Source organism: Toxorhynchites rutilus, chromosome 1, assembly GCF_029784135.1.
Source record: "Toxorhynchites rutilus septentrionalis strain SRP chromosome 1, ASM2978413v1, whole genome shotgun sequence".
NCBI classification, from domain to species: Eukaryota; Metazoa; Arthropoda; class Insecta; order Diptera; family Culicidae; genus Toxorhynchites; species Toxorhynchites rutilus.
Window position 1 is genome coordinate 67,034,556 of NC_073744.1, and position 26,352 is coordinate 67,060,907.

General features: G+C 37.6%; 1 protein-coding gene across 4 annotated transcripts in view; it reads left to right on the top strand.

Moving 5' to 3' along the window:
- Window positions 1-5,057: 5,057 nt before the first annotated feature.
- The window catches only part of LOC129772021 (uncharacterized), a 137,185-nt gene continuing 115,890 nt past the window's right edge, over window positions 5,058-26,352 (top strand). For 2 of the 4 annotated variants that reach the window (XM_055776176.1, XM_055776179.1), the window contains exon 1: window positions 5,058-5,635. The gene's annotated coding sequence lies outside the window, so the exon portion shown is untranslated. The remainder of the gene's footprint in view (window positions 5,636-26,352) is intronic. The other 2 variants (XM_055776177.1, XM_055776178.1) reach the window with 2 other exon arrangements.

Consider the following 26,352-nt stretch of genomic DNA (forward strand, 5'->3'; position numbering starts at 1 on the left):
GTGTTGAAAGAAGAAGTGACTTTCATAGATATAATCCTAGAAACGCGGAAGAAATAAAACCACATTTCTTAACATGTGCTTCACAAAATTTGATATATGTTAAAGGAGTAAATGTTTTCAACTCGATGCCATATTAAACGTGCAACAACACTAACAGAATTCAAGAGAAACTGTATTTCACACGTTAAGGCTGTATTTGCCTGGCAACCGAAAGATTTCTTTTAAATTTTTTTTATTGACAAAGATTTCGACTGACGAAGTTTTATACGAACGGGTATCTTAATGTGAACAGTTTTCTTTTGCTTTTTTGTTGTTTTTATTATTTGCAATGTATGACCTGACGAAGTTTTTTTCAACCTGATTATATTGTTTAGACAATTTTTGAACAATTTTTCATTTATGTTATAATTTATATTCGTCTCTATTAGGGGAAGTGGGGGCATAGTGGTCACCCTAAGGAATATGTCCATTTCCTGGGTCCACATACCGCAACATTTCTCGTGTTTCTAAGAATATTATAGCTCAACTAATTGTTGTTCAAGATAGCATACGGCTTTTACTATGAAAATTCAAAATATTCATTAGAAAAAAAGATGAAAATAGAACTTTTTTCTTGCTTGGAGGTAAAGTGGTCACCTAGTGGGGGCAAAGTGGTCACTTGCACATATCGCACCTATGGTCTATTCGCCTAGAGTCTCAATTAAAATTTTCTCATGCATACAAAAATGTTGTAAGAAACATATAACGTTCCGCATAATGAGGCTTGATTTAGTTGGAGTGGCATATTTTTCCAGGGTCAAAGCCACAAAAGGAACCTCTTTAAGAGCAGAATGTGATGAGGTATATTAGCTTTAGAAAACATAACATTGTAAGTCGTTATGCACCTATGACCACTTTGCCCCCAAACATCAAAGCAATTTCTATGCTAATTAATTGCTGAGATTGAACACAATTTATGTTCACCTCTCCTAGAATATGTAAACAGTCGTCCAAACTGATGATTTGTCCAACATATCAGATTGAATAAAAAATAATAATTGCACAAGAAATTCCTTAGATACCATGCGCACAGAACTACGGCCTAATGGCTATCGAGAGAGCAATTTCTGTTTTGACGTAGGACTACGTCTTTCATTTCTGTGTGTAAGTGTAAGTTCAAAGTTTCGAAAACAAGAGAGTGACGCTGGACTGCAAAGTTTTGAACGTTAATACCTCTTTACCGACTGAATGGAGTGGTATAATAATCACTTAATCCTAAAGATAAAATGTCAACGAGTTATATGATTGTCACTTATATGTCCAAAAAATCGTTTCAATAGCTTAAAAATTACTTTGAAAGCAAGCTATTCAAATCATAACAATCTTGCTCATTGATGATGATTGGCGACCGCAATGTGTTCCCGAACACGGACGCAAAATCTAGGCACCTGGAGAAACCGTCATAGCGAATACATGCAAGCTGTGATTTCTTTTGCTCGCTTGCATTAGTGTTCGGGAAACCATAGCGGACACATGCAAGGCGTGAGTACTTTTACTCGCATCAGTTTCTGTTCTACTTTCGCATGGAACAGTCATGTGAAATTGCCACATCACGATAAAAACGAAATGAATTTTATGCAAGGTTATATAGACTTTATTTTGTTTTCACCGTGAAATGACGCCCTCAATTTCTATTCTGCGCATGGAGTGATCATGAAAAATCTCGTGTTATTCTCACGGAAACAAAAAATGAAACATATATCAAACATCGTCAGTTGCTTTTACATAGCCACTCAAATTTCATCGGATTCCAATACTTATACTCATCCACCCACACACTAACAAGAAAAACTTTCAGCAATATTTCAAAATATTCATTCATTCATTCATTCATTGAGATTTGATTCAGATGCAATTCCAAATAAATTATTACCGAGCCAACTGTAGTCCTACGTCTACCTTGTGGTTATATCACAGATGTAACCCAATTCTTGTTTTTATTTATATTTCGACATGCGACAGCTCTACTGAAGCACAGGGTGACTCAAAATTCATTAAATTCTTCAAACTTAAGGTGCCTATCAATACGGTGTCAATAGTCAATAGTAATACAGGTCAGACTCGATTATCCGGAGACTCGATTATCTTGGATTCGATTATCCGGAGTATTTTATTTTCGATTTTCGGAAAATTCGAATAATTTGTATAATAATTCTATATTGAATAGCAAAATGGCGGATTACATATTTTCTCAGAACCCCACCAACATGGGTGTCAAACGAAAGGGCTTGACTAGTAGAACACAGTTATTTATGAAAAAAGCAAATCCAAGATGGCGGCCACTACAAAATGGTGGATTACATATTTTTTTCAGAACTCCATCAATATGGGTATCAAATGAAAGGGCTTGACTAGTAGAGCACAGTTATTTATGAAAAAAGCAAATCCAAGATGGCGGCCACTACAAAATGGTGGATTACATATTTTTTTCAGAACTCCATCAATATGGGTATCAAATGAAAGAGATTGACTAGTAGAATGCAGTTATTTATGAAAAATGCAAATCTAAGATGGCGGCAACTACAAAATGGCGGATTACATATTTTCTTAGAACCCCATCAATATGGTTATCTAATAAAAGGGCTTGACTAGAAGAATACAGTTATTTATGAAAAATTCAAATCCAAAGTGGCCACCACCACAAAATAGCGCCAAATATATTTTTTTCACAACCCCATCAATATGGGTATCAAATGAAAGGGCTTGACTAGTAGAATACAGTTATTTATGAAAAATGCAAATCTAAGATAGCGGCCACTACACAATGGTGGATTACATATTTTCTTAGAACACCATCAATATAGGTATCTAATGAAAGGGCTTGACTAGTAGAATACTGTTATTTATGAAAAATGCCCAAGAATGTATCAAAAGAATGTTCTCGGCTAGAAGAACATAGCAGATAATGAAAAATCCAATTTCAAGATGGCCGCAGTCCCCAAACAACTAATTACTTTTTGAATGGTTACATTCAGCTTGACCTGTTTCTATGTATGTTTGAATGTTTGTTGGGTTGTCCCACATTAATAAAAAATTGACCCCGTTCCTGTTAAATGATTGATCTGAAATATGGAACATACATTTAATTCTACTGTCATTATAAAACTGCGTATTCCATGATCTTGAAAAATTCAATTTGGCCGCCGCAAAAAAAATGGCTGAATGGCTTGATTTGAAGAATACACTACACTATGAATAACATAAATTCGAAAAGGTCGTCGCCACAAAATGGTCGACTATGTATTTTTTTTGCAATTTCCTCAATATTGGTATCAAATGAAATGATTCGACTAATAGAATACAGTACAGGTCGGACTCGATTATATACAGATTCAATTATATTTGATTCGATTATATACAATTTAGGACTCGATTATATTCAGTTTGGAAAAAAATAATTTTTTTTATATTTCAAATATGACCTATTTCATGAAGAAATGTAACCTTTCAACGTTAAGCTGAAGTTTAAGTGGCTGTTACATGTACAGTGGGGAAAAAATTGTGATTTTTGAAGATTTTGCTTGAATTTTCACCAGGAATTGTTTATATCGATATTGCAGCCAAATTAAGAAAGATAGAAGTTGTGCGTCAAAGAACAAATTGGAGCAAAAAATGGAGCAGGTTAAAGAACTTCGTTTTAATTGATAGTAACAATATAGTTCAATATAAATTTTTAGGATAAAATTAATAATAACACGATAAAAATTATTAACTTTTAAGTGTTTCACATCCAAAATGTTATTAAAATTCATTAATTTAGTTGTTCCACCTCTATATCCTGTGCTAAATTTTTTCATCTTTCAAATGAAAGCATCAGAATCGTCTTCCGTAACGTACTTTTTAATGTAGAGCCAGTATGAAGCAACAGAGTCCGAAACAAAAAAAAAAGTTCTGTAACTGTAACTGTAATTGTTGTAATTCGAACATATGCGTAGGAGGATTTTTTCATCAAATATGATCGTCTATCACCTCTTGAGAGAATCTGGATAATTTTTTTTTCATGTGAGAAAGGTGTTTTCTGACTTTAAAGGGATGAGTCAAAAATCAAATTCTTCTTTCATTTCCAAAAAATATGTTGACTCGATTATCCGGAATGAAAAAAAAATCAATACTCCGGATAATCGAGTCCGACCTGTATACTAATCAAGCTCTTTTATTTGATACTTTGATATTATTTTGAAAAAAATGTATATGGCGCCATTTTGTGGTGGCGGCCATTTTGGATTTGCATTTTTCATAAATAAATGTGTTTCACTAATCAAACCCTTCCATTTCATACCCATATTGAAGGAGTTCTGAGAAAATATGTGATCCGCCATTTTGTAGCGGCTGCCATCTTGGATTTTCAAGATCATGAAATACGCAGTTCGGTCAATCGGTCAACAGGAAGGGGGTCAAATTTATATTAATGTGGGACAGCGCTACAGACATGTTACAAACATACAAACATACAAACAGAGCAAGCTAAATAAAACCGTTTAAAAACGTCCGAAATTCGTACTTCTACACTAGAATAACCCCTTGAACTAAAGTTATTGTTCAACAAAGTTATAATGAATTAAATGAGATAGATGGTAAGTGGTAGCTAATAAATTAAGCTATCATTTGGTACAACACATTACAAACATGAAAAATTATCAAAGTTGCTAATTTTAAAAATTAAAAATTACAATACAGTCAAATTTCACTGGAACGAATAAATGGCAGAATCACACCCACTTTTCCGATCTAATTTTCATCGAATGCACGTGGAAGACTTCTTCAAAAATAAGCGACGAACCCCAACGTCCCATAAACCGTTTGCGCGCGCAATAATATTATCTCACCACTATTCTCCACACCTCAATCGCTCAACCGTTATCACCAAGTGACGCTGGTGATAACTCTCTCACCCCATTTCTCGCTCTTCATTTCCACGACCTTCAATTTTGATGCTTCCAAACAACCAACACTCGGATAGGACCTAAAATTGATAAAACACCCGACCATCGACTGGATCTGTTTCAGTTTTGCCGCAACAGTTCGCGTTGTAGGATGCTGGTCTTGTGTCTTGTGTCAATAAGCAGCCGCCGCAGTGGAAAATAAAAAAACAAATTAGTATTTCTCTCGCTCTCGAGAAGCACCCGCTCACAGATCTACCACACGAAGGAACGAACGAAAACTTTCACTACTTTCTCAACGCCTTGCCGAGGCAAAGATACGGACGGATACGGAGGGCGACCGGTTTCTCCACGGATCTTCGAGTGGTGAGTTCGGATCAGAAGCGACAGCAGCAGAAATTACCCACCAGAGAAAGAGAGACGCCGTGCGCCAACTCAGTGCCGATTGGTGTTAAGTGTGAACCGCACAGATTGTAGTGATTGGCTGTGACTGGCCACAGGTGAACGTGTTATTCCGGGGCCGAAAAAAAACCTTAGCTTTTATCGCCAGGAATTAGCAAGTAAAATTTGGATTCGTTCGGAAAGTGGTGACCGAAGAAAAAGCGGTGAACCAAAAAGTTTTAAAGGTGATTGTCAGCTGCTGTTAACTCTTTCCAATTGTGTGATTAGTGCAGGAAAAAATAGTAATCAACACCTGCAAAGGAGGAAGCGCAACAGTGAGTATAAATAGTGACATTGGTGAAATGGCAAGTTTTTCGCTTTAATTGTTTTCATAATGGGCCTCGACGATGAAGAATGCTAACGACTAGCCGGACGTGAACTTGGCGCATATGACCGATATTATTGTAGCCTTACCACTACTCGGATGCGGAAAGAGGTTTTTGGTTGGAGAGAAGTGTGCGGGCGCGTGACAACGAATATTTGTGTGTGGATAACCTACGGCTTGATCGAAAAAATTGGTCTGCGTGATAGTTGGGGTTCACCGGAAAGTGAATGTCAACGTGAGCGAGACACTAGCGACTTCTGCTACTGTATTGGTTCGCGACTGTTGTAGAAAGCGTTGCGTGTCTAATTTGGCGGTTTGTTTTGATTTATCGGCAATAGCTCTCCCAATTAATATGTATTGCGAATGCTGCGTTGAAGTGAATGCCCGATTTCGCCAGCTTAATTGGGGGCGGGTCGACACGAATATAAATATCATTTCTAGTCATTGAAGCTGATAATGCACGGGTAATGTCTCAATCTGTGCTTCAATATCTCGTTTTTAAAACTTACATGATTAATACGACGTTGAAGGACGTCAATCGAAAATTTTATTATTTAGTGTAGAGGAACTTGTTAACAAGAATTTCGATAGTATCATTGGCTTTCTTTTTTCCAAAACTTTTATGCAGTTTGTTGCAGCTCAATTCACTGTTTTTCAAACTAGAATGGCTCCAGAAAGACGTGACAACGTTTCGAACAACGAAAAAAAGATTTTTTTGCTCATTTTAGCATGTATAAAGTTTCCCACTAACACAATATGGGTTCCACATGGGCAAGGGGACGAATGATTGTCTTGCGTTGCTTTCTTCAGAAATTCAAATGGTTTACGCCGAAAAAAAACAAATGGCTTCAGTATTCTTGGACATAAAGGGGGCCTTCGATTCTGTTTCAATAGAGGTTTTGTCGGACAAATTACACTCTCGGGGTCTCCCGCCCCTATTGAATAATATGTTATATAACTTGCTTTGTGAGAAACATTTGAACTTTTCTCACGGAGATTCGGCAGTAAGTTGGGTCTCTTACATGGGCCTCCCCCAGGGCTCATGTTTAAGCCCCCTTTTGTACAACTTCTATGTAAGCGACATCGACAATTGCCTTACACAAAATTGCAGCCCAAGACAACTTGCAGATGATGGAGTGGTGTCTGTCGTAGGATCAAACGAATCCGACCTGCAAGGACCCTTACAAGACACTTTGAACAATTTGTCAACCTGGGCCATTGGGCTAGGGATCGAATTCTCCACGAAAACAGAGATGGTGGTTTTTTCTAGGAAGCATAGACCAGCAAAACCAAAGCTTCAACTTTTGGGTAAACCGATCACTCATGCTATGTCATTCAAGTATCTTGGGGTCTGGTTCGACTCCAAATGTACTTGGGGGGCCCATATTAGGTATCTGAGTAAAAATGTCAGCAAAGAATAAACTTTCTCCGTACAATTACCGGCACCTGGTGGGGAGCCCTTCCCGAAGATCTTATAATGTTGTATCGAACAACTATTCTCTCAGTGATGGAGTATGGCAGTTTCTGTTTTCAATCAGCTGCCAAAACACACCTCATTAAACTCGAGCGAATTCAGTATCTTTGTCTCCGTATTGCGTTGGGATGTAAGCCCTCAACGCATACCATGAGTCTCGAGGTTTTGGCAGGCGTACTCCCACTAAAAGATCGCTTCAATTTATTATCTCTTCGGTTCCTCATCCGGTGTAAGGTCATGAACCCATTGGTGATCGGAAATTATGAGCAGCTGATCGAGCTAAATTTTCACTCCGGATTCATGAGTTCATATAATGAATTCATCTCCATGCAGGTTGATCCTTCTTCATATATTCCCAACCGTGTTTGTTTTCCTGACTACATCAATTCCTCTGTGCATTTTGATCTGTCCATGAAGCAAGATATCCATGGAATATCAGATTATCTTCGATCGAGGATCGTTCCAACGATATTTGATGCAAAGTATGGGGATATCAATTGTGATAATATGTATTTTACTGATGGGTCTTCTAAGAATGAGTCCACAGGATTTGGAGTGTTCAACGAATTGTTTAGCACATCCCACAGTCTTCAATATCCTTGCTCAGTGTATATTGCTGAATTGGCAGCGATACACTGGGCGCTGGACAGCGTCGCCTCACGACCTGTTGAACACTATTACATTGTAACGGATAGTCTTAGCTCTATCGAAGCTATCCGTTCAGTGAGGCCGGAAAAGTACTCGCCGTACTTCCTTGAGAGAATACGAGAAATTTTGAGTGCTTTATCCAGACGCTGTTATGTCATTACCTTTATCTGGGTCCCTTCACATTGCTCCATTCCGGGTAATGAGAGGGCTGACTCATTAGCAAAGGTAGGTGCAATTGAAGACGATATTTATCAGCGTCAAATCGCCTTCAATGAATTTTATTCTTTAGTCCGCAAAAATACCATCGCTAACTGGCAACGCAAGTGGAATGAAGATGAATATAATGATTCTTCTATACTATTTCATTAATTTACATTACGGATGGTTTGTACTATTGTTTCATGCGAAATTCACATTATAAGACACTAACAGATTTTGAACTATGAAAAAACTCAATTCAAATGCAATTACTACACACAGTCACTGTCCTATGTCAAGATCCCGTCCGTGCAAATATCCCTAGGCTCAGACCCATCAACTTTTTTCGAATTCATTTCAAAACATGCGAATGAGTTTTATTCTTTGATTTGTTAACAATGCTTGAGTATTTTCGTTCGTGTTCGTGAGAATTTAGTCTTTCCATATGATGGCAAAAACCTCGTTAATATAGTCATGTATTTTGTAACGTGACGACACGTTTTACACGGAAAATATGATTTACGAAACGTCGTCACGACAGAACATAGTACAGGTCGGACTCGATTATATACAGCTTGAAAAAAATATTTTTTTTACATTAGAAATATGACTTGCTTCAAGAAAAAAGGTAACCTTTGGACGTTAAGGTGGCTATTGTTTGTTAATTTTACTTCGTATTTTTGTTGCTCTTTCATGTTGTTTTTATTTAAATTTATTTATTATTAGCTATTATTTGTACACTGGGGAAAAATCGTGATTTTTGAAGATTTTGCTTGAATTTTCACCAGGAAATGTTTATATCGTTATTGCAACGAAATTAAGAAATATAGAAGTTGGGTGTCAAAGAGCAAATTGTAGAGTGGTTTGAGAACATTAATTTGATTGATAGAAACAAACAATTTCAATATGAATTTCAGGGATTTCAAATGGAGGCAACAGATTTGGCTTACCCAGCGTACTTTTTAGTGTAGAGCCAGTTTGAGGCAACAGAGTCCGAAACATAACAAAAGCTCAATAACTTTGTCATTGTTGAAATTCGAACATTTGCGTAGAAGGATTTTTTTTTCATAAAATATGATCATCTAAAATCTTCTGAGAGATTCTGGAAAAAAATATTTTTTCATGTGAGAAAGGTGTCTTCTGACTGACTTTAAGGGGATGAATCAAAAATCAAATTCTTCTTTTATTTTCAATTTCATGGCACCTTTGTTTGATTTTATAAGCATTCTTCTCTCCATAACTCGATACCTCCCTAACTCGATGGTCCCTTGGATATCGAGTTAGGGAGAGTTTACTGTATATACAGTGAAAAGAAATCGGAAACTGTATATAATCGAATCCGTGCTGTATTGAACATCAATCTTATTCTCTCCCTTCTTCCTTATATGACCTACCTCACACTGCGTCACACTTTAAGGGAGAACGAGGTTTGAAACTAATAAACGAATTAATTGTTAGGTTTATGTCACGTGCTAAAAGGGACTGAATTCACTCATTTCACATGACATTTTATTATTTTTCAAACACAATTCTGAGAGAACAGAAATTATTCCAAACGCAATATTGAAAGACTAGAAAACCATAGAGTTTTTATTATAATCTGTAGTTTTCATCTACCCTCCTAAAAGACTTACTGAGAACCATTATTTCATTGTGCTACATAGAAGATCAATAACAGCACAATCGACTTCTCAGGATCGTATACCAACAGGAGGTGAGAAGAAATATTATCTCGACAGATTTCAAAAGCGGTCTTGAAGAACATTTTTTGTGCTGCTTTCTCGTCTCTTTAACTAATTTAACACGGATTTGTTAGACTAGGGAAAAAGAAATCCATTATTTTTCGTGAAATTCAAAACATTATTCAAGATGTTCCGGATTGTCCGTTTTGTTGTTTATTGCAACAAATGCAACAAATAATACTTCTCTGAAAAAATATGAAATCAATCGACACTCGATATTTGGGTGTCAAACCAAAAAATATAATGAATTGAATTTCCATCTACGAAACCTCGGCCAAACGGAATGAAATCGACCCGTTTCTCAAACGGATGATGACTGGAGATCAGAAATGGGTCACATACGACAATATTCTGCAAAAACGATCGTAGTCAAAGCGTGTGGAAGCAGCTCAAACCACGGCCAAACCAGAGTTATCGACCGGGAGGGTTCACCTGTGAATTTGGTGGGACTTGAAAGGAATCATTTATTGTTAGTTGCTTCCGTATCTCCAAACACAAAATTCAGATCTCTACTCTCAAAAACTGGACCGTTTGAAGCTAGCAATTCTCCGGAAACGACCAGAATTGGCCAATAGAACAGATGTTGTGTTTCATCACAACAACGTAAAAAAGGGGAAGTTGATTTTTGGGCCACCCTGGAATGGGAATGGTCACCTCAATGAAAAAAATAAAAAAAACGGTCTCATGTTTCGCGATAAAATACCGATTAGGGTGGCTCCATACAGAAAATAAAATTCTGAATATTTTTTTTTCTTAAATTTGACTTCAAACCATACATATAACCCCTAATCGAACCTCCATCCCCTATTTTTAAACGCAATTTGAGTGTTTTTGTATAAACAATACAAATAATTTAACCGTCGTTCGTTTTTCAAACAGAACGAAACGTAAATGTTAAATGACATTAAATGATCTGTTTACTGGTCAACTACTCACTCGTTATTCGAATGGGTTGCAATTTTGCATTCTGTAATCCAATCGACTCAATCGAGTTGTGCAAATGTTGACATTGAGCTTCGTGTTCCATTCCTTTGAAGCAAAAGCGGATAATGGATATTCGGGTGATATAAGTACGCTTTCAAAATAAAATTTTAAATTAAAATTTAACTCTACGCATCAAATATGTGTTATATGTAAAAAAAAGTAACATATTCTCTGTTATATGTAGAGAAATATTTTGAACGAAAATTGTGTCTGATTGTGATTTTAAAAAATGAAGGTCTTTTTGAATGAGCACAATGAATATTTAAAATACTTCAAATCACACTTGCTTGAATTACAAAATGACAATCCTGATAAAAACCCAGCTGGATTGCAAACATTGCTGGAATCATAATAGGCGACTATGAAAAGGCGCGATATATTGTAATTCGAAGATAAAACAATAATCTGGAATTCATCGTTCACACACACGAACGACTGCGACTCCTACAACACAATCATCATAAGTGGCGTGAGGAAGAATACATTTTCTTGCATGACGCTATCATGAACAAAGCCGACACAGTCTTTGCTATTGCCAGGCCAAAATGCAAAATATTGACATGACCAGTGTTGCCACACGTACGGGTTTATCTGGAAAGGTACAGTTTTTTTTTCGTTATTTTTGGTACAGATTATGTACGGTACAGAGTACAGATTTTCGTTAAAAAGTACAGATTGGTAAAGATTTTTTCCGCGTGTGAAATTTCTTACATTTGAACAATGCAACATCAAGGTACAAGACGATTTTTACGCCGCAGTATCGCAATCTAGCAATCTAGATTCCGAAAAACTATGTATAAGCATAATCAGAAACACGAATGACTAGCTAATGTAAATGTAGTGTTTGTAGTAAATAAACGCGTATTTTTTTCATGCTAAGAAAATAGATTTTTCTCTATAACGAATATTTGCGATGGTACAGTTTTTTTGAAGAAACAGTACAGATGAGAAAGATTTTCAACCCCTCTAGTACAGATTTAAAATGTGGCCTGGTCATGACATTACAGAGCGTGTGTTCTAATAAAATATGAAGTCCGATCGGATTGGATCCCACCTATTGCTGGATGTATTCGATCGGAATGGAAGGAGCGAGGATTACCTCATACATTTTTAACTTGGTAAGTCCAAAAAATACGCCCTGAAATTTCTGCATTATCCGAGAATGAATCAAGCAAATGAAACCAAATTTGACATGTGGGAGTTTTAGGGCGCAATAAATGTTTCTACGGTGGTTAGACTATCCACCCCACTTTCTAGAGGGGGGAGGGGGAGACTGACATGCAAATGAAACATAAATTTCTGCATTACTCGATAATTACTCAAGTAAATGAAACCAAATTTAGCATGTGAGAGTTTTAGGGTGCAATAAATGTTTCTATGGTGGTTAGACTCTTCACCCTCCTCTCTAAGAGGGGGCTGCCATACAAATGAAACACAAATTTCTGCATAACTCGAGAACTAATCAAGCAAATGAAACCAAATTAGGCTGTTGTTTATCGGTCCGAGTTTTTCAACTATCCACAACCATTAATGAAATTAACTGATGCGGTGACGGCAGACGCATAGGTAGAATTTATTTATTTATCTATAACTAGCTGACCTGGTAAACTTCATCCCGCCCAAAATTATGTTATATGTCATTTGCAAGTGGATGAAAAATCTTGCACGAGAATTGTGTCTGAAAATAATCTGATATTATAATGTCGAGTTCTAGTAGAAGTACTGAAATTTTAAAGTAAAAAATAATTTTAAAGGGTAGATTAGAAAATCAATCGTCGAACTGCGATTGGACTCATGAACGTGCGCTTAGTAGGAAAACGTGGATGTGATAACAAAAAAATAAATTTTGCGCGGGACGAAGTTTGCCGGGTCAGCTAGTTTGCAATAAAAAAGTTAGAGCAAAAAACCCGTTTTTTTCATGGTGACCCTAACGTAACTTAGAAAAAAAAGCGCTATATCGGCTATTTCAAGAGATAGAAAAAATATTGTTCTATAAATTTGCTTAAAATAACTGAGGCTAAAACATTGTCGAACCATATCTACCTCTATCTATAACGATAAGAAAGTTAGATTTTTTATTCCATCGAAAATTTTGGTAACCCAATTTTTGAAAACATCAAAATGAGCGCTTTATAATATGTAACAACTTTGTCGAAGACAGTTTCTGTCTAGAGAATAACTGTCGAGCTCTAGATGCTAATTTGCACTTAAATGCACTTCCTGGACCATTGTGAAGTGGAAAGAAATTCAGAACAAAAATTGTGTCTGATAGTATTTTATATTATGGATAAAGTTTTGATGGAAATGCAAGTAAATTTATAGAAAACGAAGTTAAGTCAGGGTCAGGGCTATGTTTTCTATGTATTTAAATGACATGATAATTTTCATTCAAATTTAAACAATTCTCAATTGTTTTCCGGTTTGCCAATCTGATAGAGAGAAGATTGCTTCACGAATACGGATGAATTATTTTGACGTTTATTTTGTGACAAGGCAAGGTTGCCATATTTGCTTGTGGAATTCGATCGAGTTTCGATTTGCAGAATGTGGAATTCGATCGAGTTTCGTGAAATTCTATCGAGTTCCAAACCAACTGGGTTCCGGAATAAGAATGACTCTCTAGTATCAATCGTTCTTCTTTATCGATCAGATTCAATAATTTTTATGGCGGAACAACGTTTACCAGGTCTGCTAGTTGTTTTGTAAATTCAACGATGTCCCCTGTACACACATGTTATTTCTTACGTTCCGAGTCACCCCACAGTTGCGGAGGTCGCTTTACTGTCGAAATAATCAACAAAACAGAACCGGTCAGCAAACAGGAGTTAGTCCGTGTAAAATTTTGCTAGTGGAACTTAAGTGTTTTAATCGGAAAATTTTGGAAAATTCGAAACTTTTGCGGACTTCATTCATCTTAGATCATTGTTCAGTGTATTTTGTGAGTACTCAAAACATTGTTTTGAAATTTGGAGTCCATTCGGGGTAACACCGAAATCTTCAGCCAGGGTAAAACTGACACCTGATTTGTGTTTCACTGACAAGAAAAATGCATTTTTACTTTTTGTAGATGCCTCGAGTTCATATTTGGAAGACAAACTGATAAAACAGCCAAAACCAACGTTGAATCGAGCATGTCAACAAAAAAGGCTGACAGAGCTCATGGAGCTTATGGGATTCATCCATCACCTGCTTGCTCTTGAGAACCGTCTGGCTTTTGAATTCACCAGAAAAAAACAACGTGAAACATTCTTTCAACAAGAAAAACATAAGTGCTGGCTAACCGTTTTCTGGACCGGAATCCGAACCATTCGTTCCGCAAACCCAAGACTGCATCAGCAACGAAAGCTGTGGGGTTCAATAAGCCATCAGTGAACAGCTTTTTCTTGCAGTTGAATTACATGATTTTGATTGCTTTTTTATCATTCAAAACCTTAGCAATCCAATTACATAAAATTTTCAACTATCCTTCCTCTCCCCTCTTAAAGTGTCCACATAGTATATAGATAGCCTATTCATGCTTTGAAATTAGTGTGACAAATTTTCATTCGTTCCCCTAAAGGTGTCGGTTTTACCCCGAGTGGGTGTCGAGCTCGCAAGCACTCCCATTTAGTTCATCTAAAAACATCAATTTTTGTATTTAATCAGAACTCGAGTTCTACTCAAAAATGATCAACAGATACTATAGAATGGTTCATGAATAGTTGACGAGAGTATCTGTAATAATTTGCAGTCGAAGAAAAATGGGAGATCTTGGAAGTGTGTGGAAATCTTTAGGGTTTTACCCTGATTTCCCCTACTTATTATCATTAACGCTTCGCAAGGTTTTCCCATCCACATCAAATAGCACATATCTTCGTCCCCTAATCATCAATTCAATCACATACAACCCATGAAAACACTTTCCCATTAGATAAACAGTGCGTAATCTTTCGGGCGGTAATTGTACCGCCCATCAATCAAAACCACGCGGGCTTCGCAACACATGTCGCTCCAGATAAATGAATGTATTCTCGCTGGTGAAAACAAAAATAAGTCATAACTGACCACACCAGAATTGAGCACGACTGGCGCGTTGTTTATGCTTCACCCCGGCGACTCGGAGTGAAGACGCTTTCCGAATCCGTGTACACAATTATGTTGCTGCCAGCAGCTGAAGAAAACAAAACAAAAAAAGGCCGACAATGAAAGCAGATCAACAACACCTACATAACGCGGTCTGCAGCAGCCGGGAGGTGTGTCCGGAGGGGTGCTAAGTAAACCAGAACTAGATCTCGCTGGAGTCGCAAACACTTGCGCGAGCATCAATGGAACGAAATTCATTCATGAACACTTGGAGCTGTTGGTTGGTTCGGTTAGTATTTCCGAGCAGCTCCGGTCAACGGGATCCAATGACAAGACTGACTGCGCCAAGCTAACCAGCATACCAGCATACATATTCATGCGCCTCTGGAAAATTATGCATTTATTCAGCATGTTTCAGAATTTTTAATGAGCTGAATATTACCCTAGTTTAGGGCCCACGAATACGAAACACATAATTGGAAAAGTTAGTTTGTATTTTATGTTGTAAATTGGAGAAAAGTAATGTGGATTTTATGCAGTCATTTTTACAGTGGTAGTATAACTATATTAGAACGATGAATACCACAGTAATCAATGTCCTTATTAAGCGTAAAATGGATCGTTGAGATATGATAAGATATTAGAAGACTTGGCATCGTGACATCGAGCGACATATCCGTCGTTTCAAATGCTTCATTTATACACCTGAATGTTGTCAGCTTTTTTTTCAATTACTCATACTGAAGCATTGTTTTGTCTAAGATACAAGTAGTGATAATACTTGAATGATCAAACAATTCAACGAATAAAATAGGTATTGCCGCTCGTATTCTCATATAACAATTGAGGGGCTTAGAATGAAAGGGGTGTAAGTGATTTGATCGATTTCTCTACATCGGCTCTCTCTTTTGGCCATAACTTAGCTGCAAACTCATTCCCAGCTGTATTTGACAATGTGGAAGATAGGTCAGATAGATAGGCCTCATCTATCAGATTCTATAGCTAACTCAAATTGGAACGTTTTTGCAGTTGAGTTATTAATCAAAGAAAACGTTGACGAAGAGAAATCGATCAAGTCACTTACACCCCTTGCATTCTGAGCCCCTCAATTAGAGTTTAGGAGGGCTACCATACAAATGAAATACAAATTTATGCATAAATCCAGGATTAATCAAGCAAATGAAACCAAATTAGGCATATTGAGGTTTTAGGGTACAATAAAAGATTCTATGGTGGTTATATACTCCTCTCTTTGGAGGGGGGGGGGGGTCTGCCGTACAAATGAAACACAAATTTCTGCATTACTCGAGAACTAATCAAGCAAATGGAGCCAAATTTGGGATGTGAGGGTTTTCGGGCACGAGTGCTCCCGTGGCCGAGTGGTTAGCGTCATAACTAACATGCCGGGTGTTCGGGTTCGATTCCCGTTCTGGTCGGGGGAATTTTTCGTCAAAGAAATTTCCTCCGACTTGCACTGTGATCACGCGTATTCTAGAGCTTGCCACTCAGAATGCATTCAAGGCGTGTTATTTGGCATAGAAATCTCAACTAAGTACTTATAAAAATGACGCAAGTAATACTACGTTGAGACGGCGAAGTTCCTCTAGGAACGTTAGTGCCATTGAAGAAGAAGAAGAAGGTTTTCGGGTACGAGAAATGTTTCTATGATGGTATGATACCCCATCCTCCTCTGGGATGGAGAGTGGGTCCCATACAAACAATGCACATATTTCAGCCAAACATATTCCAACCAAACATAACAATTAAAAATTTTCGGAAAACTCTGAAGGAAAATTCGAAAAATTCAATTCGCATGTGTTCTACAATTACATATTGACAAGCGTTGTTAAGCGGACCTTACACGGTCAACTTTATTGACAATATGATGACATTTGAGATCATAATGACAGCTGAACATGGCCGACGACGCAGAAATCCGGATTTTCTGATTTTCGAGCATCAATATCGTGGCATTTCATATGGATGCATGATGTTGACGTTTTACCTCACGGACTTCCAGACTGAGTTGCCAGATATGCAAGCGCACATTTAATTTTTGTTAGTCTTTTTTGCGATTGCAATTAAAATTTATAAACTACTGAAATTGTAGGAATCATAAATGGAAGCTTTTGGTTTGGAAAACTGATACTTTGAAGAGCAAAATACGGTACTTTTCACGATACAAATCAAAACTTCAAAGTAAACTGACAATGTGATGGTGAGAGAGTGGATGAAAGTTAACAACGTTTTAGGAATTTTTTAACGTTGAACTCGGTCATTCTTTGCGCTAGTGAGCGGGTTGTGTGTTTCTTCACACTCCGCTATAAAATTTGGAGAATGAGAAGATCTGTTAATTCAAGCTACAGTAGAATCCCGATTATCCACGGAATAGTCGGGCAAACTCACCGCGATTAACGAAAATCGCGGATGACCCATTAAAGGACAAAAAAACGCAAACACGAAAAGAGATGTTTCAACATAAAAACTATGTTCTATCAATACAGAAATCAATCAACTATCCATCTATAAGGTCGTGTACATCAGTGGCTAAATAATGTAAAAGCCATGACCAAAACAAAAGAGCATGGGCCTACCACTCACTAACAAATTCCGGAAAGGCCTATTGATTTACTATGGAACTCGCAGTCACGAATAATCCGCAGGGTGGATCACCCGCTCGCGGATAATCGGGGTTCTACTGTCATAGTCTCATTTATGGAATAAAAACATTTGCTTGCAGATAAAATAACTTGCATATATTTTCGCAAACTAAAATAATCTGGCATCTCTGAAACTGAAAGGAACAGTCTGTATTTGTGAAACGAGTATTATGATGTATTTTTGAGAAGAAAAACCGAATTCTAAAGTGTAAATTATGAATGAAAATTAACTTTTACGAATCAAAATAGTATTCTATGTGAATGCAAATCACTTTTTTTCTGCAAGTGGTGAGAAAATCCCATACAAAAATTATGTCTGAAATTGACGTTATATTATAATAATACATTTTAGTAGGAATATCTGAAAATTCAGGGGAAATAGGTTAAGTTAAGGTTAGGACTACGCGCTTCAACTAATTAAATAATACCAAGTAGATATTTTCATTCAAATTTTACCAATTGAAAATTGCCTTTTAGCCTTCTAATCTGATAGAGAATAGTTTGGATCCCAAACTCAAATGTCGCCACTAGCCATCGCGGATATTTTCGTTGTCTCGGGTTGAGGGCGATATTGACCGTGTAAGGTGGAAAAATATTGATTAAGGTTAGATCAGATGTTGAAAGCCTAGCTGTCACGATATTGAAGACACTTATTGTCAATCCGATTGATCGTGTAAGGTGCCCATTAGTCCATTTCATGTTTGCGGAAACGAAATTGATCTTTGTTCGAAAGTGGAAATGGATTTTAATGTGATAAAACGCACTCCTATATCGTCTTCTATCTATATAAATAAAATAGACATATGATGAAACAACTAACTTTGGATAATGGAAATCGACGTGCCCACGATTTTATTTTAGTCTCATCATTGCCCAAGATTAATGAAGGAAGGGATGTGATAATTACTAACTGCTACTTACCTAATTATTTTCTAGTATTAGTATATTAAACCGTTTAAGTTAAAAAGTTTTTTTTTCCTTTTTTATTTTCTAGTTTTTATTACATTATCTGTATGATTACAATAAAACCATTCAACTTTTTTTTAATTTTTATTTCTTACCTAATTTCTTCGGAATATTTTGGTGATGTACTGTATTCTATTAGTCAAATCATTTCATTCGATACCGATATTGAGGGGATAACAAAAAAAAACATACAACTTTTTGAATTTATTTTGTTCCTTATGTAGTGTGTTCTCCAAGTCAAGCCATTCAGCCATTTTTTAGCGGCGGCCAAAGTGAATTTGTATTTTTTATTATTGTGGGACAACTCTACAAACATACATACAAACAGATCAAGTTGAATGAAACCGTTTAAAAAAGTAATTGGCTATTTCGTTACAGCGGCTATCTTGGATTTGAAATTTTCATAAATAGCTGTGATCTACTGGTCAACCCCTTCACTTGCTACCCATTTTGATGGGGTTTGTTTTGAGAAAATATGTAATCCGCCATTTTGTGGTGGCGGCCATTTTGGATTTGCATTTCTCATAAATAACTGTGTTCTACTAGTCGACACCATTAATTTGATACCCATATTGATGGGGTTTAGAGGAAATATGTAATCCGCCATTTTGTAGCGGCCGTCATCGTGGATTTTTAAAATCATTAAATACGCAGTTTTAAAATGATTGCAGATACAAATGTGTGTTCCCAAATTTCAGATCAATCGGTCAACAGGAAGGGGTTCAAATTTCTATTAACGTGGTAAAGCGCTACAGACAAACATGTTACAAACATACAAACATAAAAATTACAGGGCAAGCTGAATAAAACCGTTTGAATAAAATAAGTAAAAAAAACTTCTTAAGTTAAGCATTTATAAGACTAAAATAAAATCGTGGGGCATATGATGAAGTCGATAATTGTAAATAATGGAAATCCAACGTGCCCAATGATTTCATTTCAATCTTATAAATTCCCTAGACTAATGAAGGAGAGTTGTGATAACTGCTAACTGCTACTTGCCTAATTATTTTCTAGCTTTTAGTACATTATTATATTTAATCACAATTAAACCGTTTAACTTAAAAAGTTTTTTTTACTTATTTTATTTTCAAGTTTTTAGTACATTATCTGTTTCATTAGAATATTTCTCTACAATAAAACCATTGTACTGTATTCTATCAGTCAAAACATTTCATTTGATACCGATATTGAGTGGATTGTAGAAAATACATAGTGTGTTCTCCAAGTCAAGTTCGTTCGTTTGATACACATATCTCAATCAATCTTTTTTTTTTTGAGGTGATATGGAATCAGTTATTTTGTAGCGGTGGCCAAATTGGATTTTTCAAGATAAGCAGTTTTAAAATGAGAGCAGAGAGGTTTTTTATAAATTCTGTCAGTTCCTATTGGTCAAATTTCTTTTAATATTGGACAACCCTACAGACATACAAACATACATACGAACAGTTCAGGCTAAATAAAACCGTTTGATAAAGTAATTGGCTATTTTGTGATTGCGGCCATCTTGAATTTGGAGCCTTTTCATTTGATACCGATAATAATAGAGAAATTTTTGAGAAAATATGTAGTCCGCCATTTTGTAGTGGCAGCCATCTTGGATTTGCATTTTTCACGAATAACGGTGTTCTATTAGTCAAGCCCTTTCATTTGATACCCATATTAACGGTGTTTTGACATAATATGTAGTCCGCCATTTTGTAGTTGCAGCCATCTTGGATTAGCATTTTTCATAAATAACCGTGTTCTACTAGTCTAGCCCTTCCATTTGATACCCATATTAATGAAGTTTTGAGAAAATATGTAGTCCGCCATTTTGTAGTGGCAGCCATCTTGGATTTGTACTTTTCACATTAACCGTGTTCTACTAGTCACGCCATTTCATTTGATACCCATATTAATGAGGTTTTGAGAAAATATGTAGTCCGCCATTTTGTAGCGGCCGCCATCTTGGATTTTCAAGATCATGAAATACGCAGTTTTATAATGACTACAGAGATAAAGGTGTGTTCCAAATTTCAGATCAATCGGTCAACAGGAAGGGGGTCAAATTTCTATTAATGTGGGTTTAATTAATGCAGCGCTACAGACAAACACGTTACACGTTACAAACATACAAACAGATTACAGGGCAAGCTAAATAAAATCGTTTAATAAAAAATAATAATTTCGGATGGCGATGAAAATAACACTACGAAAGAAAACTCAATGGTCTAAGTTTTCTTCAAATGCTACGTTTATTGTGTTTTACCTACGAAACAAGAATTTTGTGAAACAAACTGAAATATGAATAATATTACCAGTGCTGAATGGTGAATCGGTCTCACAAATACATGCTTACAATTGAATGTATAAACAGGATGGTCGATTTTTACTGTGTTCATATTTACCGCTTATTTTTTGAACACCGTTTTTGGTGCTCCACAATGGTTTGTTAGAAAATTATTTCCTTCATAGTGAAGAATTGCTTAACTTTTGGATAAGGATGTTATTTATAATTAGAAGGGCGATGACTGTCACTGTGACTCTCTGTATTTATTATGTTTTCCATAAGTGTAACGAATGTAAACGAAGTAAAAGGATGCCCAAAACAATGGAAAAGTTTATTTGTTCAACTTCTTGCCTTCCTTACTGATTACTTCAAAAGTTGTGTTTTCAAGCTTTTCATCAACTTTTGCAACAACGCACCGAGCTCATTCGCTACTTAAAGCTAGTGAAAAGTTTCTAAGTGTCGAATATTTTGAAATGGATCTATCAAAAATTGCAAAACAAGAACGTACTATCTACGCTTATCTATACTATCTAACTTGATATAAATTATCAACTTTCTCGAACAGACATAACCACGACATGATTTCTTTTTAAACGTCCCTCGATGAGCTTCGAATCCTTCCGTAAACAACTGAAAAATGGGCAAAACACGCCGATACCAATAAAACAACGATATTGTTATACGGTCCAGTCAGCAACGTGAATAACAACAAGTTGTTTACTTTTCTCAACTCGTCAGGGATCCATTGACTGGCTGGAAGTACGCAGATTGGAATTTCAATCGACACGCGCCTGCCCACCACGATAGTGTTATCATCTCGGAAGTACACGGTGAATTGTTGGAATGTCGGTCTGTTTCGATAACAGCCAATGGTTATGAATTTAATCCGATTCGGTTCGATCATGTCCATTAGACCGAAAACGCTCCTTTGTAGATCAATCAGATTCAACTCGGATGTGTTGAATTTATGAGCAAGCAATAGACGGTCATTAAACCCAGATATCGGAGCAATCGAAGTTTTCTCATTTAGCTATGTTTGCGGAAACAGTTGAGTGCTTTGGGAGGGATGATTTGGAACAATTAAACATAGATTTTGGATTCCATTTCCAGGTCGCTATCATGCTTTGTGCAATTAGTTATTTCCATTGAGAAAAATATATTTTTCTTCATACTCTTTATAGCACCAAACGATGTGTCAATGAGACACACTTATCTACTGTCGCGTCGATGCTATCAAATTAATGCACCGAAGCATAGAAAAGAAAGTGAAAACTATCGCCCGGCAGCAGGAGACATAAAAATTAGCATCTCGATGAGATGATGGGTTGTTTGGCTCCGCTGCATCGCCACCAAAGTGTTGTCATTGTCAAGGTATTCAGGTTGCGGTGGTTTGTGAGGGCACACAACTCACCGGGGCGTTGTATCAATGCGTACCGATAACTGAGGAAGACGCTCAGGTGAAATTTTTCATTTGCACCATCATGAACCGTCACACGTCTTCTTCGATTGTATGGGACTGTTCGATCTTGAAACTTGTTTGCCACGCCGTTTTCTCCTCATACTCTGAGGAGATATGTATTTATGCTTGACCGTTCAAAACGTGTTAAGGGCAGATCCCGACCTGGGAGGCCATGGGTTTTTGACGTCTATTATGTCATTTGAAATGTTCAAATCTCTTGCAGTGTGTTTATGATATGTTTCGAAATTCAATTAAAAAAGTTCTGCAACTATAAATATTGTTTACTAGCTGACCCGGAGAACTTCATTCCACCCACAATCGATATTTTGATTAAGATAATTTCGAATTTGTGTTTCCCCAGAAATTGTATTGACGTAGGACTACGTCTTTCATTTCTATACTGGGGTGTAAGTTCAAACTTTCGAAAACGAAAGCGTTACGCCGGAGAACGAGATTTTGAGCGTTAATAGCTCCTGAACAACTGAACGAAATAGTATGATAAACACTTCATTCGACACATAAAATGTCTACGCGTTATATGCTTGTTACTTTATAATCCAAAAAATTGTTTCAATAGCCCTAAAATTACATTCAAAACAGGCTATTGAAATCACACCAATCGGTATATAAGCGAGTGCCGCTCGGAAATCCACTCAGTTATAATTGCGCAACGATTGAGGTACGCTCGCTGGAATGGATGGATGCTTCCCTATCACAGACTTCAAAACCATGGAGCCAGGGGAAATCGGCATAGCAAAATAGATGTAAGCAGTGGGTACTTCTGTACTCGCTTGCGTATCTGGAAATCGGGATGTTTCCCTAACACAGACTTCGAAACCATGGAGCCTGGGGGAAATCAAGATTGCAAAACAGATTCAAGCTGCGAGTACTTCTGTACTTCCTTGCTTTTCTGGAAATCGGAATGTTTCCCTAACACAGACTTTGTGGTATGATAATCACTTTATTCGAAAGATGAAACGTCTAATATTTATATGCTTGTTACTTGTTGATGGCTAAGTCAACGTTAGTCCTACGTCCACCTTGCGGTTATATAAAAGATATAACCCACTTCTAGTTTTTCTGTACGCGATCTATATTCGCGGTATATACAGGGTTTTCCAACTTTAAATTCCGAAAGTAAATTGAAATAAAACACACTTAGAATTCGAATTTCGATGAAACTTTTATTTCAAATTAAAGTTTGGTTTATGCCATTATGTGTGAAATACAACATCATTCAAATTTCCACCTAGGGCTTCCTCACACACCTTGATCCGGAGCAGGTAATTTTCGATGACGTTTCGGCACATATGGGGCGGTATCTCGGTCATAACTTTACGAATGTTGTCTTTCAAATGTTCAAGAGTTTGCGGAGAGTTGGCATAGACACGGTCTTTCGCATAACCCCACATAAAAAAGTCTAGCGGGTTCAAATCGCATGATCTGGACGGCCAATTGGCATCACCAAAACGCGAAATTATGCGTCCCTCAAATTTCGTTCGCAATACGGCCATGTTCGGTCGTGTTGTGTGACACGTGGCGCCGTCCTGCTGAAACCACATGCCATCCGTATCCATATCTTCAATTTGTGGCAAAAAAAATCGGTTAACATGCGGCCATAGCGCTCACCATTCACAGTTACCGTCTCGCCGTCCTCATTTTCAAAGAAATACGGCCCGATGACTCCACCAGACCATAATGCGCACCAAACAGTGTCTTTTGTCGGATGCAATGGCCTCTCAACAATCACGTGTGGATTTTCTGAGCCCCATATACCGAAATTTTGTGTGTTCACATAGCCACCGAGTTCGAAATGTGCCTCATCGCTGAAGAAAATTTGATGCGAAAATACAGCATTTTGCTGCTGTTGTTCGTTCACCCAATCGACGTATGCCCGACGCATTCCATGGTCACCACGCTCTAATTTTTGTACCAGTTGGACTTTATATGGATGTAGGTGCAAGTCCAAATGCAAAATTCGCCACAATGATGTGTTTGTCAAGCCCAATTGCTGAGCACGTCGTGGAATCGAAACATTCGGGTCATCCTCCACACTGGCAGCAACAGCAGCAATATTTTCGGCCGAACGCACATTACGATAATGCACAGGTTTCACAATATCCGCTACGGATCCAGTGTGTTCGAATTTACGCACTACATTAGCGATTGTGTGCTCTGTAGGCCGTCCATGACGACCAAAATCCGTCCGTAATGATCGAAAAACATTTGCCGGTTTTTCATCATTTTTATAGTATAATTTAACAAAATTAACACGTTGTGCGATGCTAAAACGATCCATATTGTAAAATGACAGACATTCAACTAACGATATGACGCTTTGGTTGACAGCTATGTCAAACGGTTGTCAGCGCAGGGCTGTATACTTTCGGAAGCCCGAAATGGAAAACCCTGTATTTGCATACAAACCCGAGGCAGACTAAGACGCACACCTGATACTAACTGTTAACTGCTCCGTTCTCGAGTTAAGGGAGGATCCCGGTCTGGAAGGTCGAAAAAATAAAATTTTTAATTTTTGCGTTTTTGGGAAGCTTATGCCCCCAGAAATGTTTTTCCTAAAAGGATTTTTTAGATATTTGATTTCGTTGTAAAGTTACAGGCAAAAGTATGAGTTCACCTCAATGGATATAGTATCTTACTTACTTATTGATCCGTGTCTGCCTGTTGGGCAGAACAAAGGAACGATGTCAAAAGTCTCCACTGTCGACGGTCATCTGCCATGGCTTTCGCTTGCCGCCAAGTAAGATTGGCGTCAACAGTTTGGATGTCATTGGTAAGGATACGCCGCCACGAGCCTCTGGGTCTGCTTCTTACGCGCTGTCCTTGTGGATTTCAGTCGAGGGCCTCTCTGCAGATCTCGTTTGCTCCTCTCCTCAAGGTGTGTCCGATCAACTTCCACTTACGTTCGCGAATTGCTGTAGCTATCGGGCGCTGATGACATCGACACGATGGAGTTCAACATTGTATATCCAGTTGTGAGGCCACCATGCTCAAATTATGTATCGCAGGCAACGATTAACGAAGACCCGGAGTTTTTGCGTTGTCTCCGCCGAGACGCACCACGTTTCGCAGGCGTACAGCAGTACGGATTTAACGTTTGAATTGAAGATTCGGGTTTTTGTGTGTTTTGAGGGTCAGATATTTCGTAGACCTGCAAATGCAGCCCTGGCCTTTCTGATCCGTGTGGCTAGATGGGTCTTGGTACCACCGTCCGGCGTTGTTTGGCTTTCAAGATGTTGGAACGTTTCCACCCGTTCAATTCTTTGTCCCGCTACTGTGAAGCTAGAGGTATTTTCAGTGTTCACTGCCATGGATTTAGTTTTAGCGACATTTACTGCGAGATCTGTTGCTTGGGAGCTCTCAGAGAGATCGTCTAGCTTGCTCTGCATATCACTTCGAAGTTGGGAGAGCAAAACAATGTCGTCGGCTAAATCCAGGTCGTTTATGTGCTCCATTATTAAAGGATTCCAAAGCAATCCTCTGTTTGGACTCCTGTCATCTATATCTATACCGTACTAGCTGACCCGGCAAACGTTGTTCTGCCAAATAAATTATTTCTAGTGAATATTTAGAGACGAATGAACTGCCAAGTTTAAAGCCTCATAAAAACAAAGAAAGAAAGAAAAGTGAATATTTTGGTGATTGAATCAACAAAAACTAATATATTGTGAGTATGTTTGAATGGTTTTACGTTTTTAAACGGTTTTATTTAGCTTGCCCTGTAATCTGTTTGTATGTTTGTAACATGTTTGTCTGTAGCGCTGACCAGGCATCCCAAAAGTACCTCATTTCAATCGACAGTCTCTGTGAGCGCGCTACACTCGTATACAAGCGACAGAGCATGATTGCATAAAGTAATACTATACAGCAACAGTCGGTGTTTCGTCGAATTCATCTAATTTGTCGTGCCCGACCGTAGTGAGCCGGGGAGACTGTTCGTTTCCGATTTTTTCGTGTCTGCTATTCCGTTCGCTCTGTCGCCGTAACAGTCGCTGACGAAGCGATGAATCTCATCGGTTTACCCGGGTTACTGTCACACGTGACTGTCGCCAGAAAAATGTCATGACATCGTAATGCTAGCCTGTATCTTATGCGTTTGTGCTTCTTCACCAGTACGCTTTGAGATGTGTATCGGACATATGGCTGTGATCACTAGTTGCGTGCACACATAGGAAGCCGAGTTA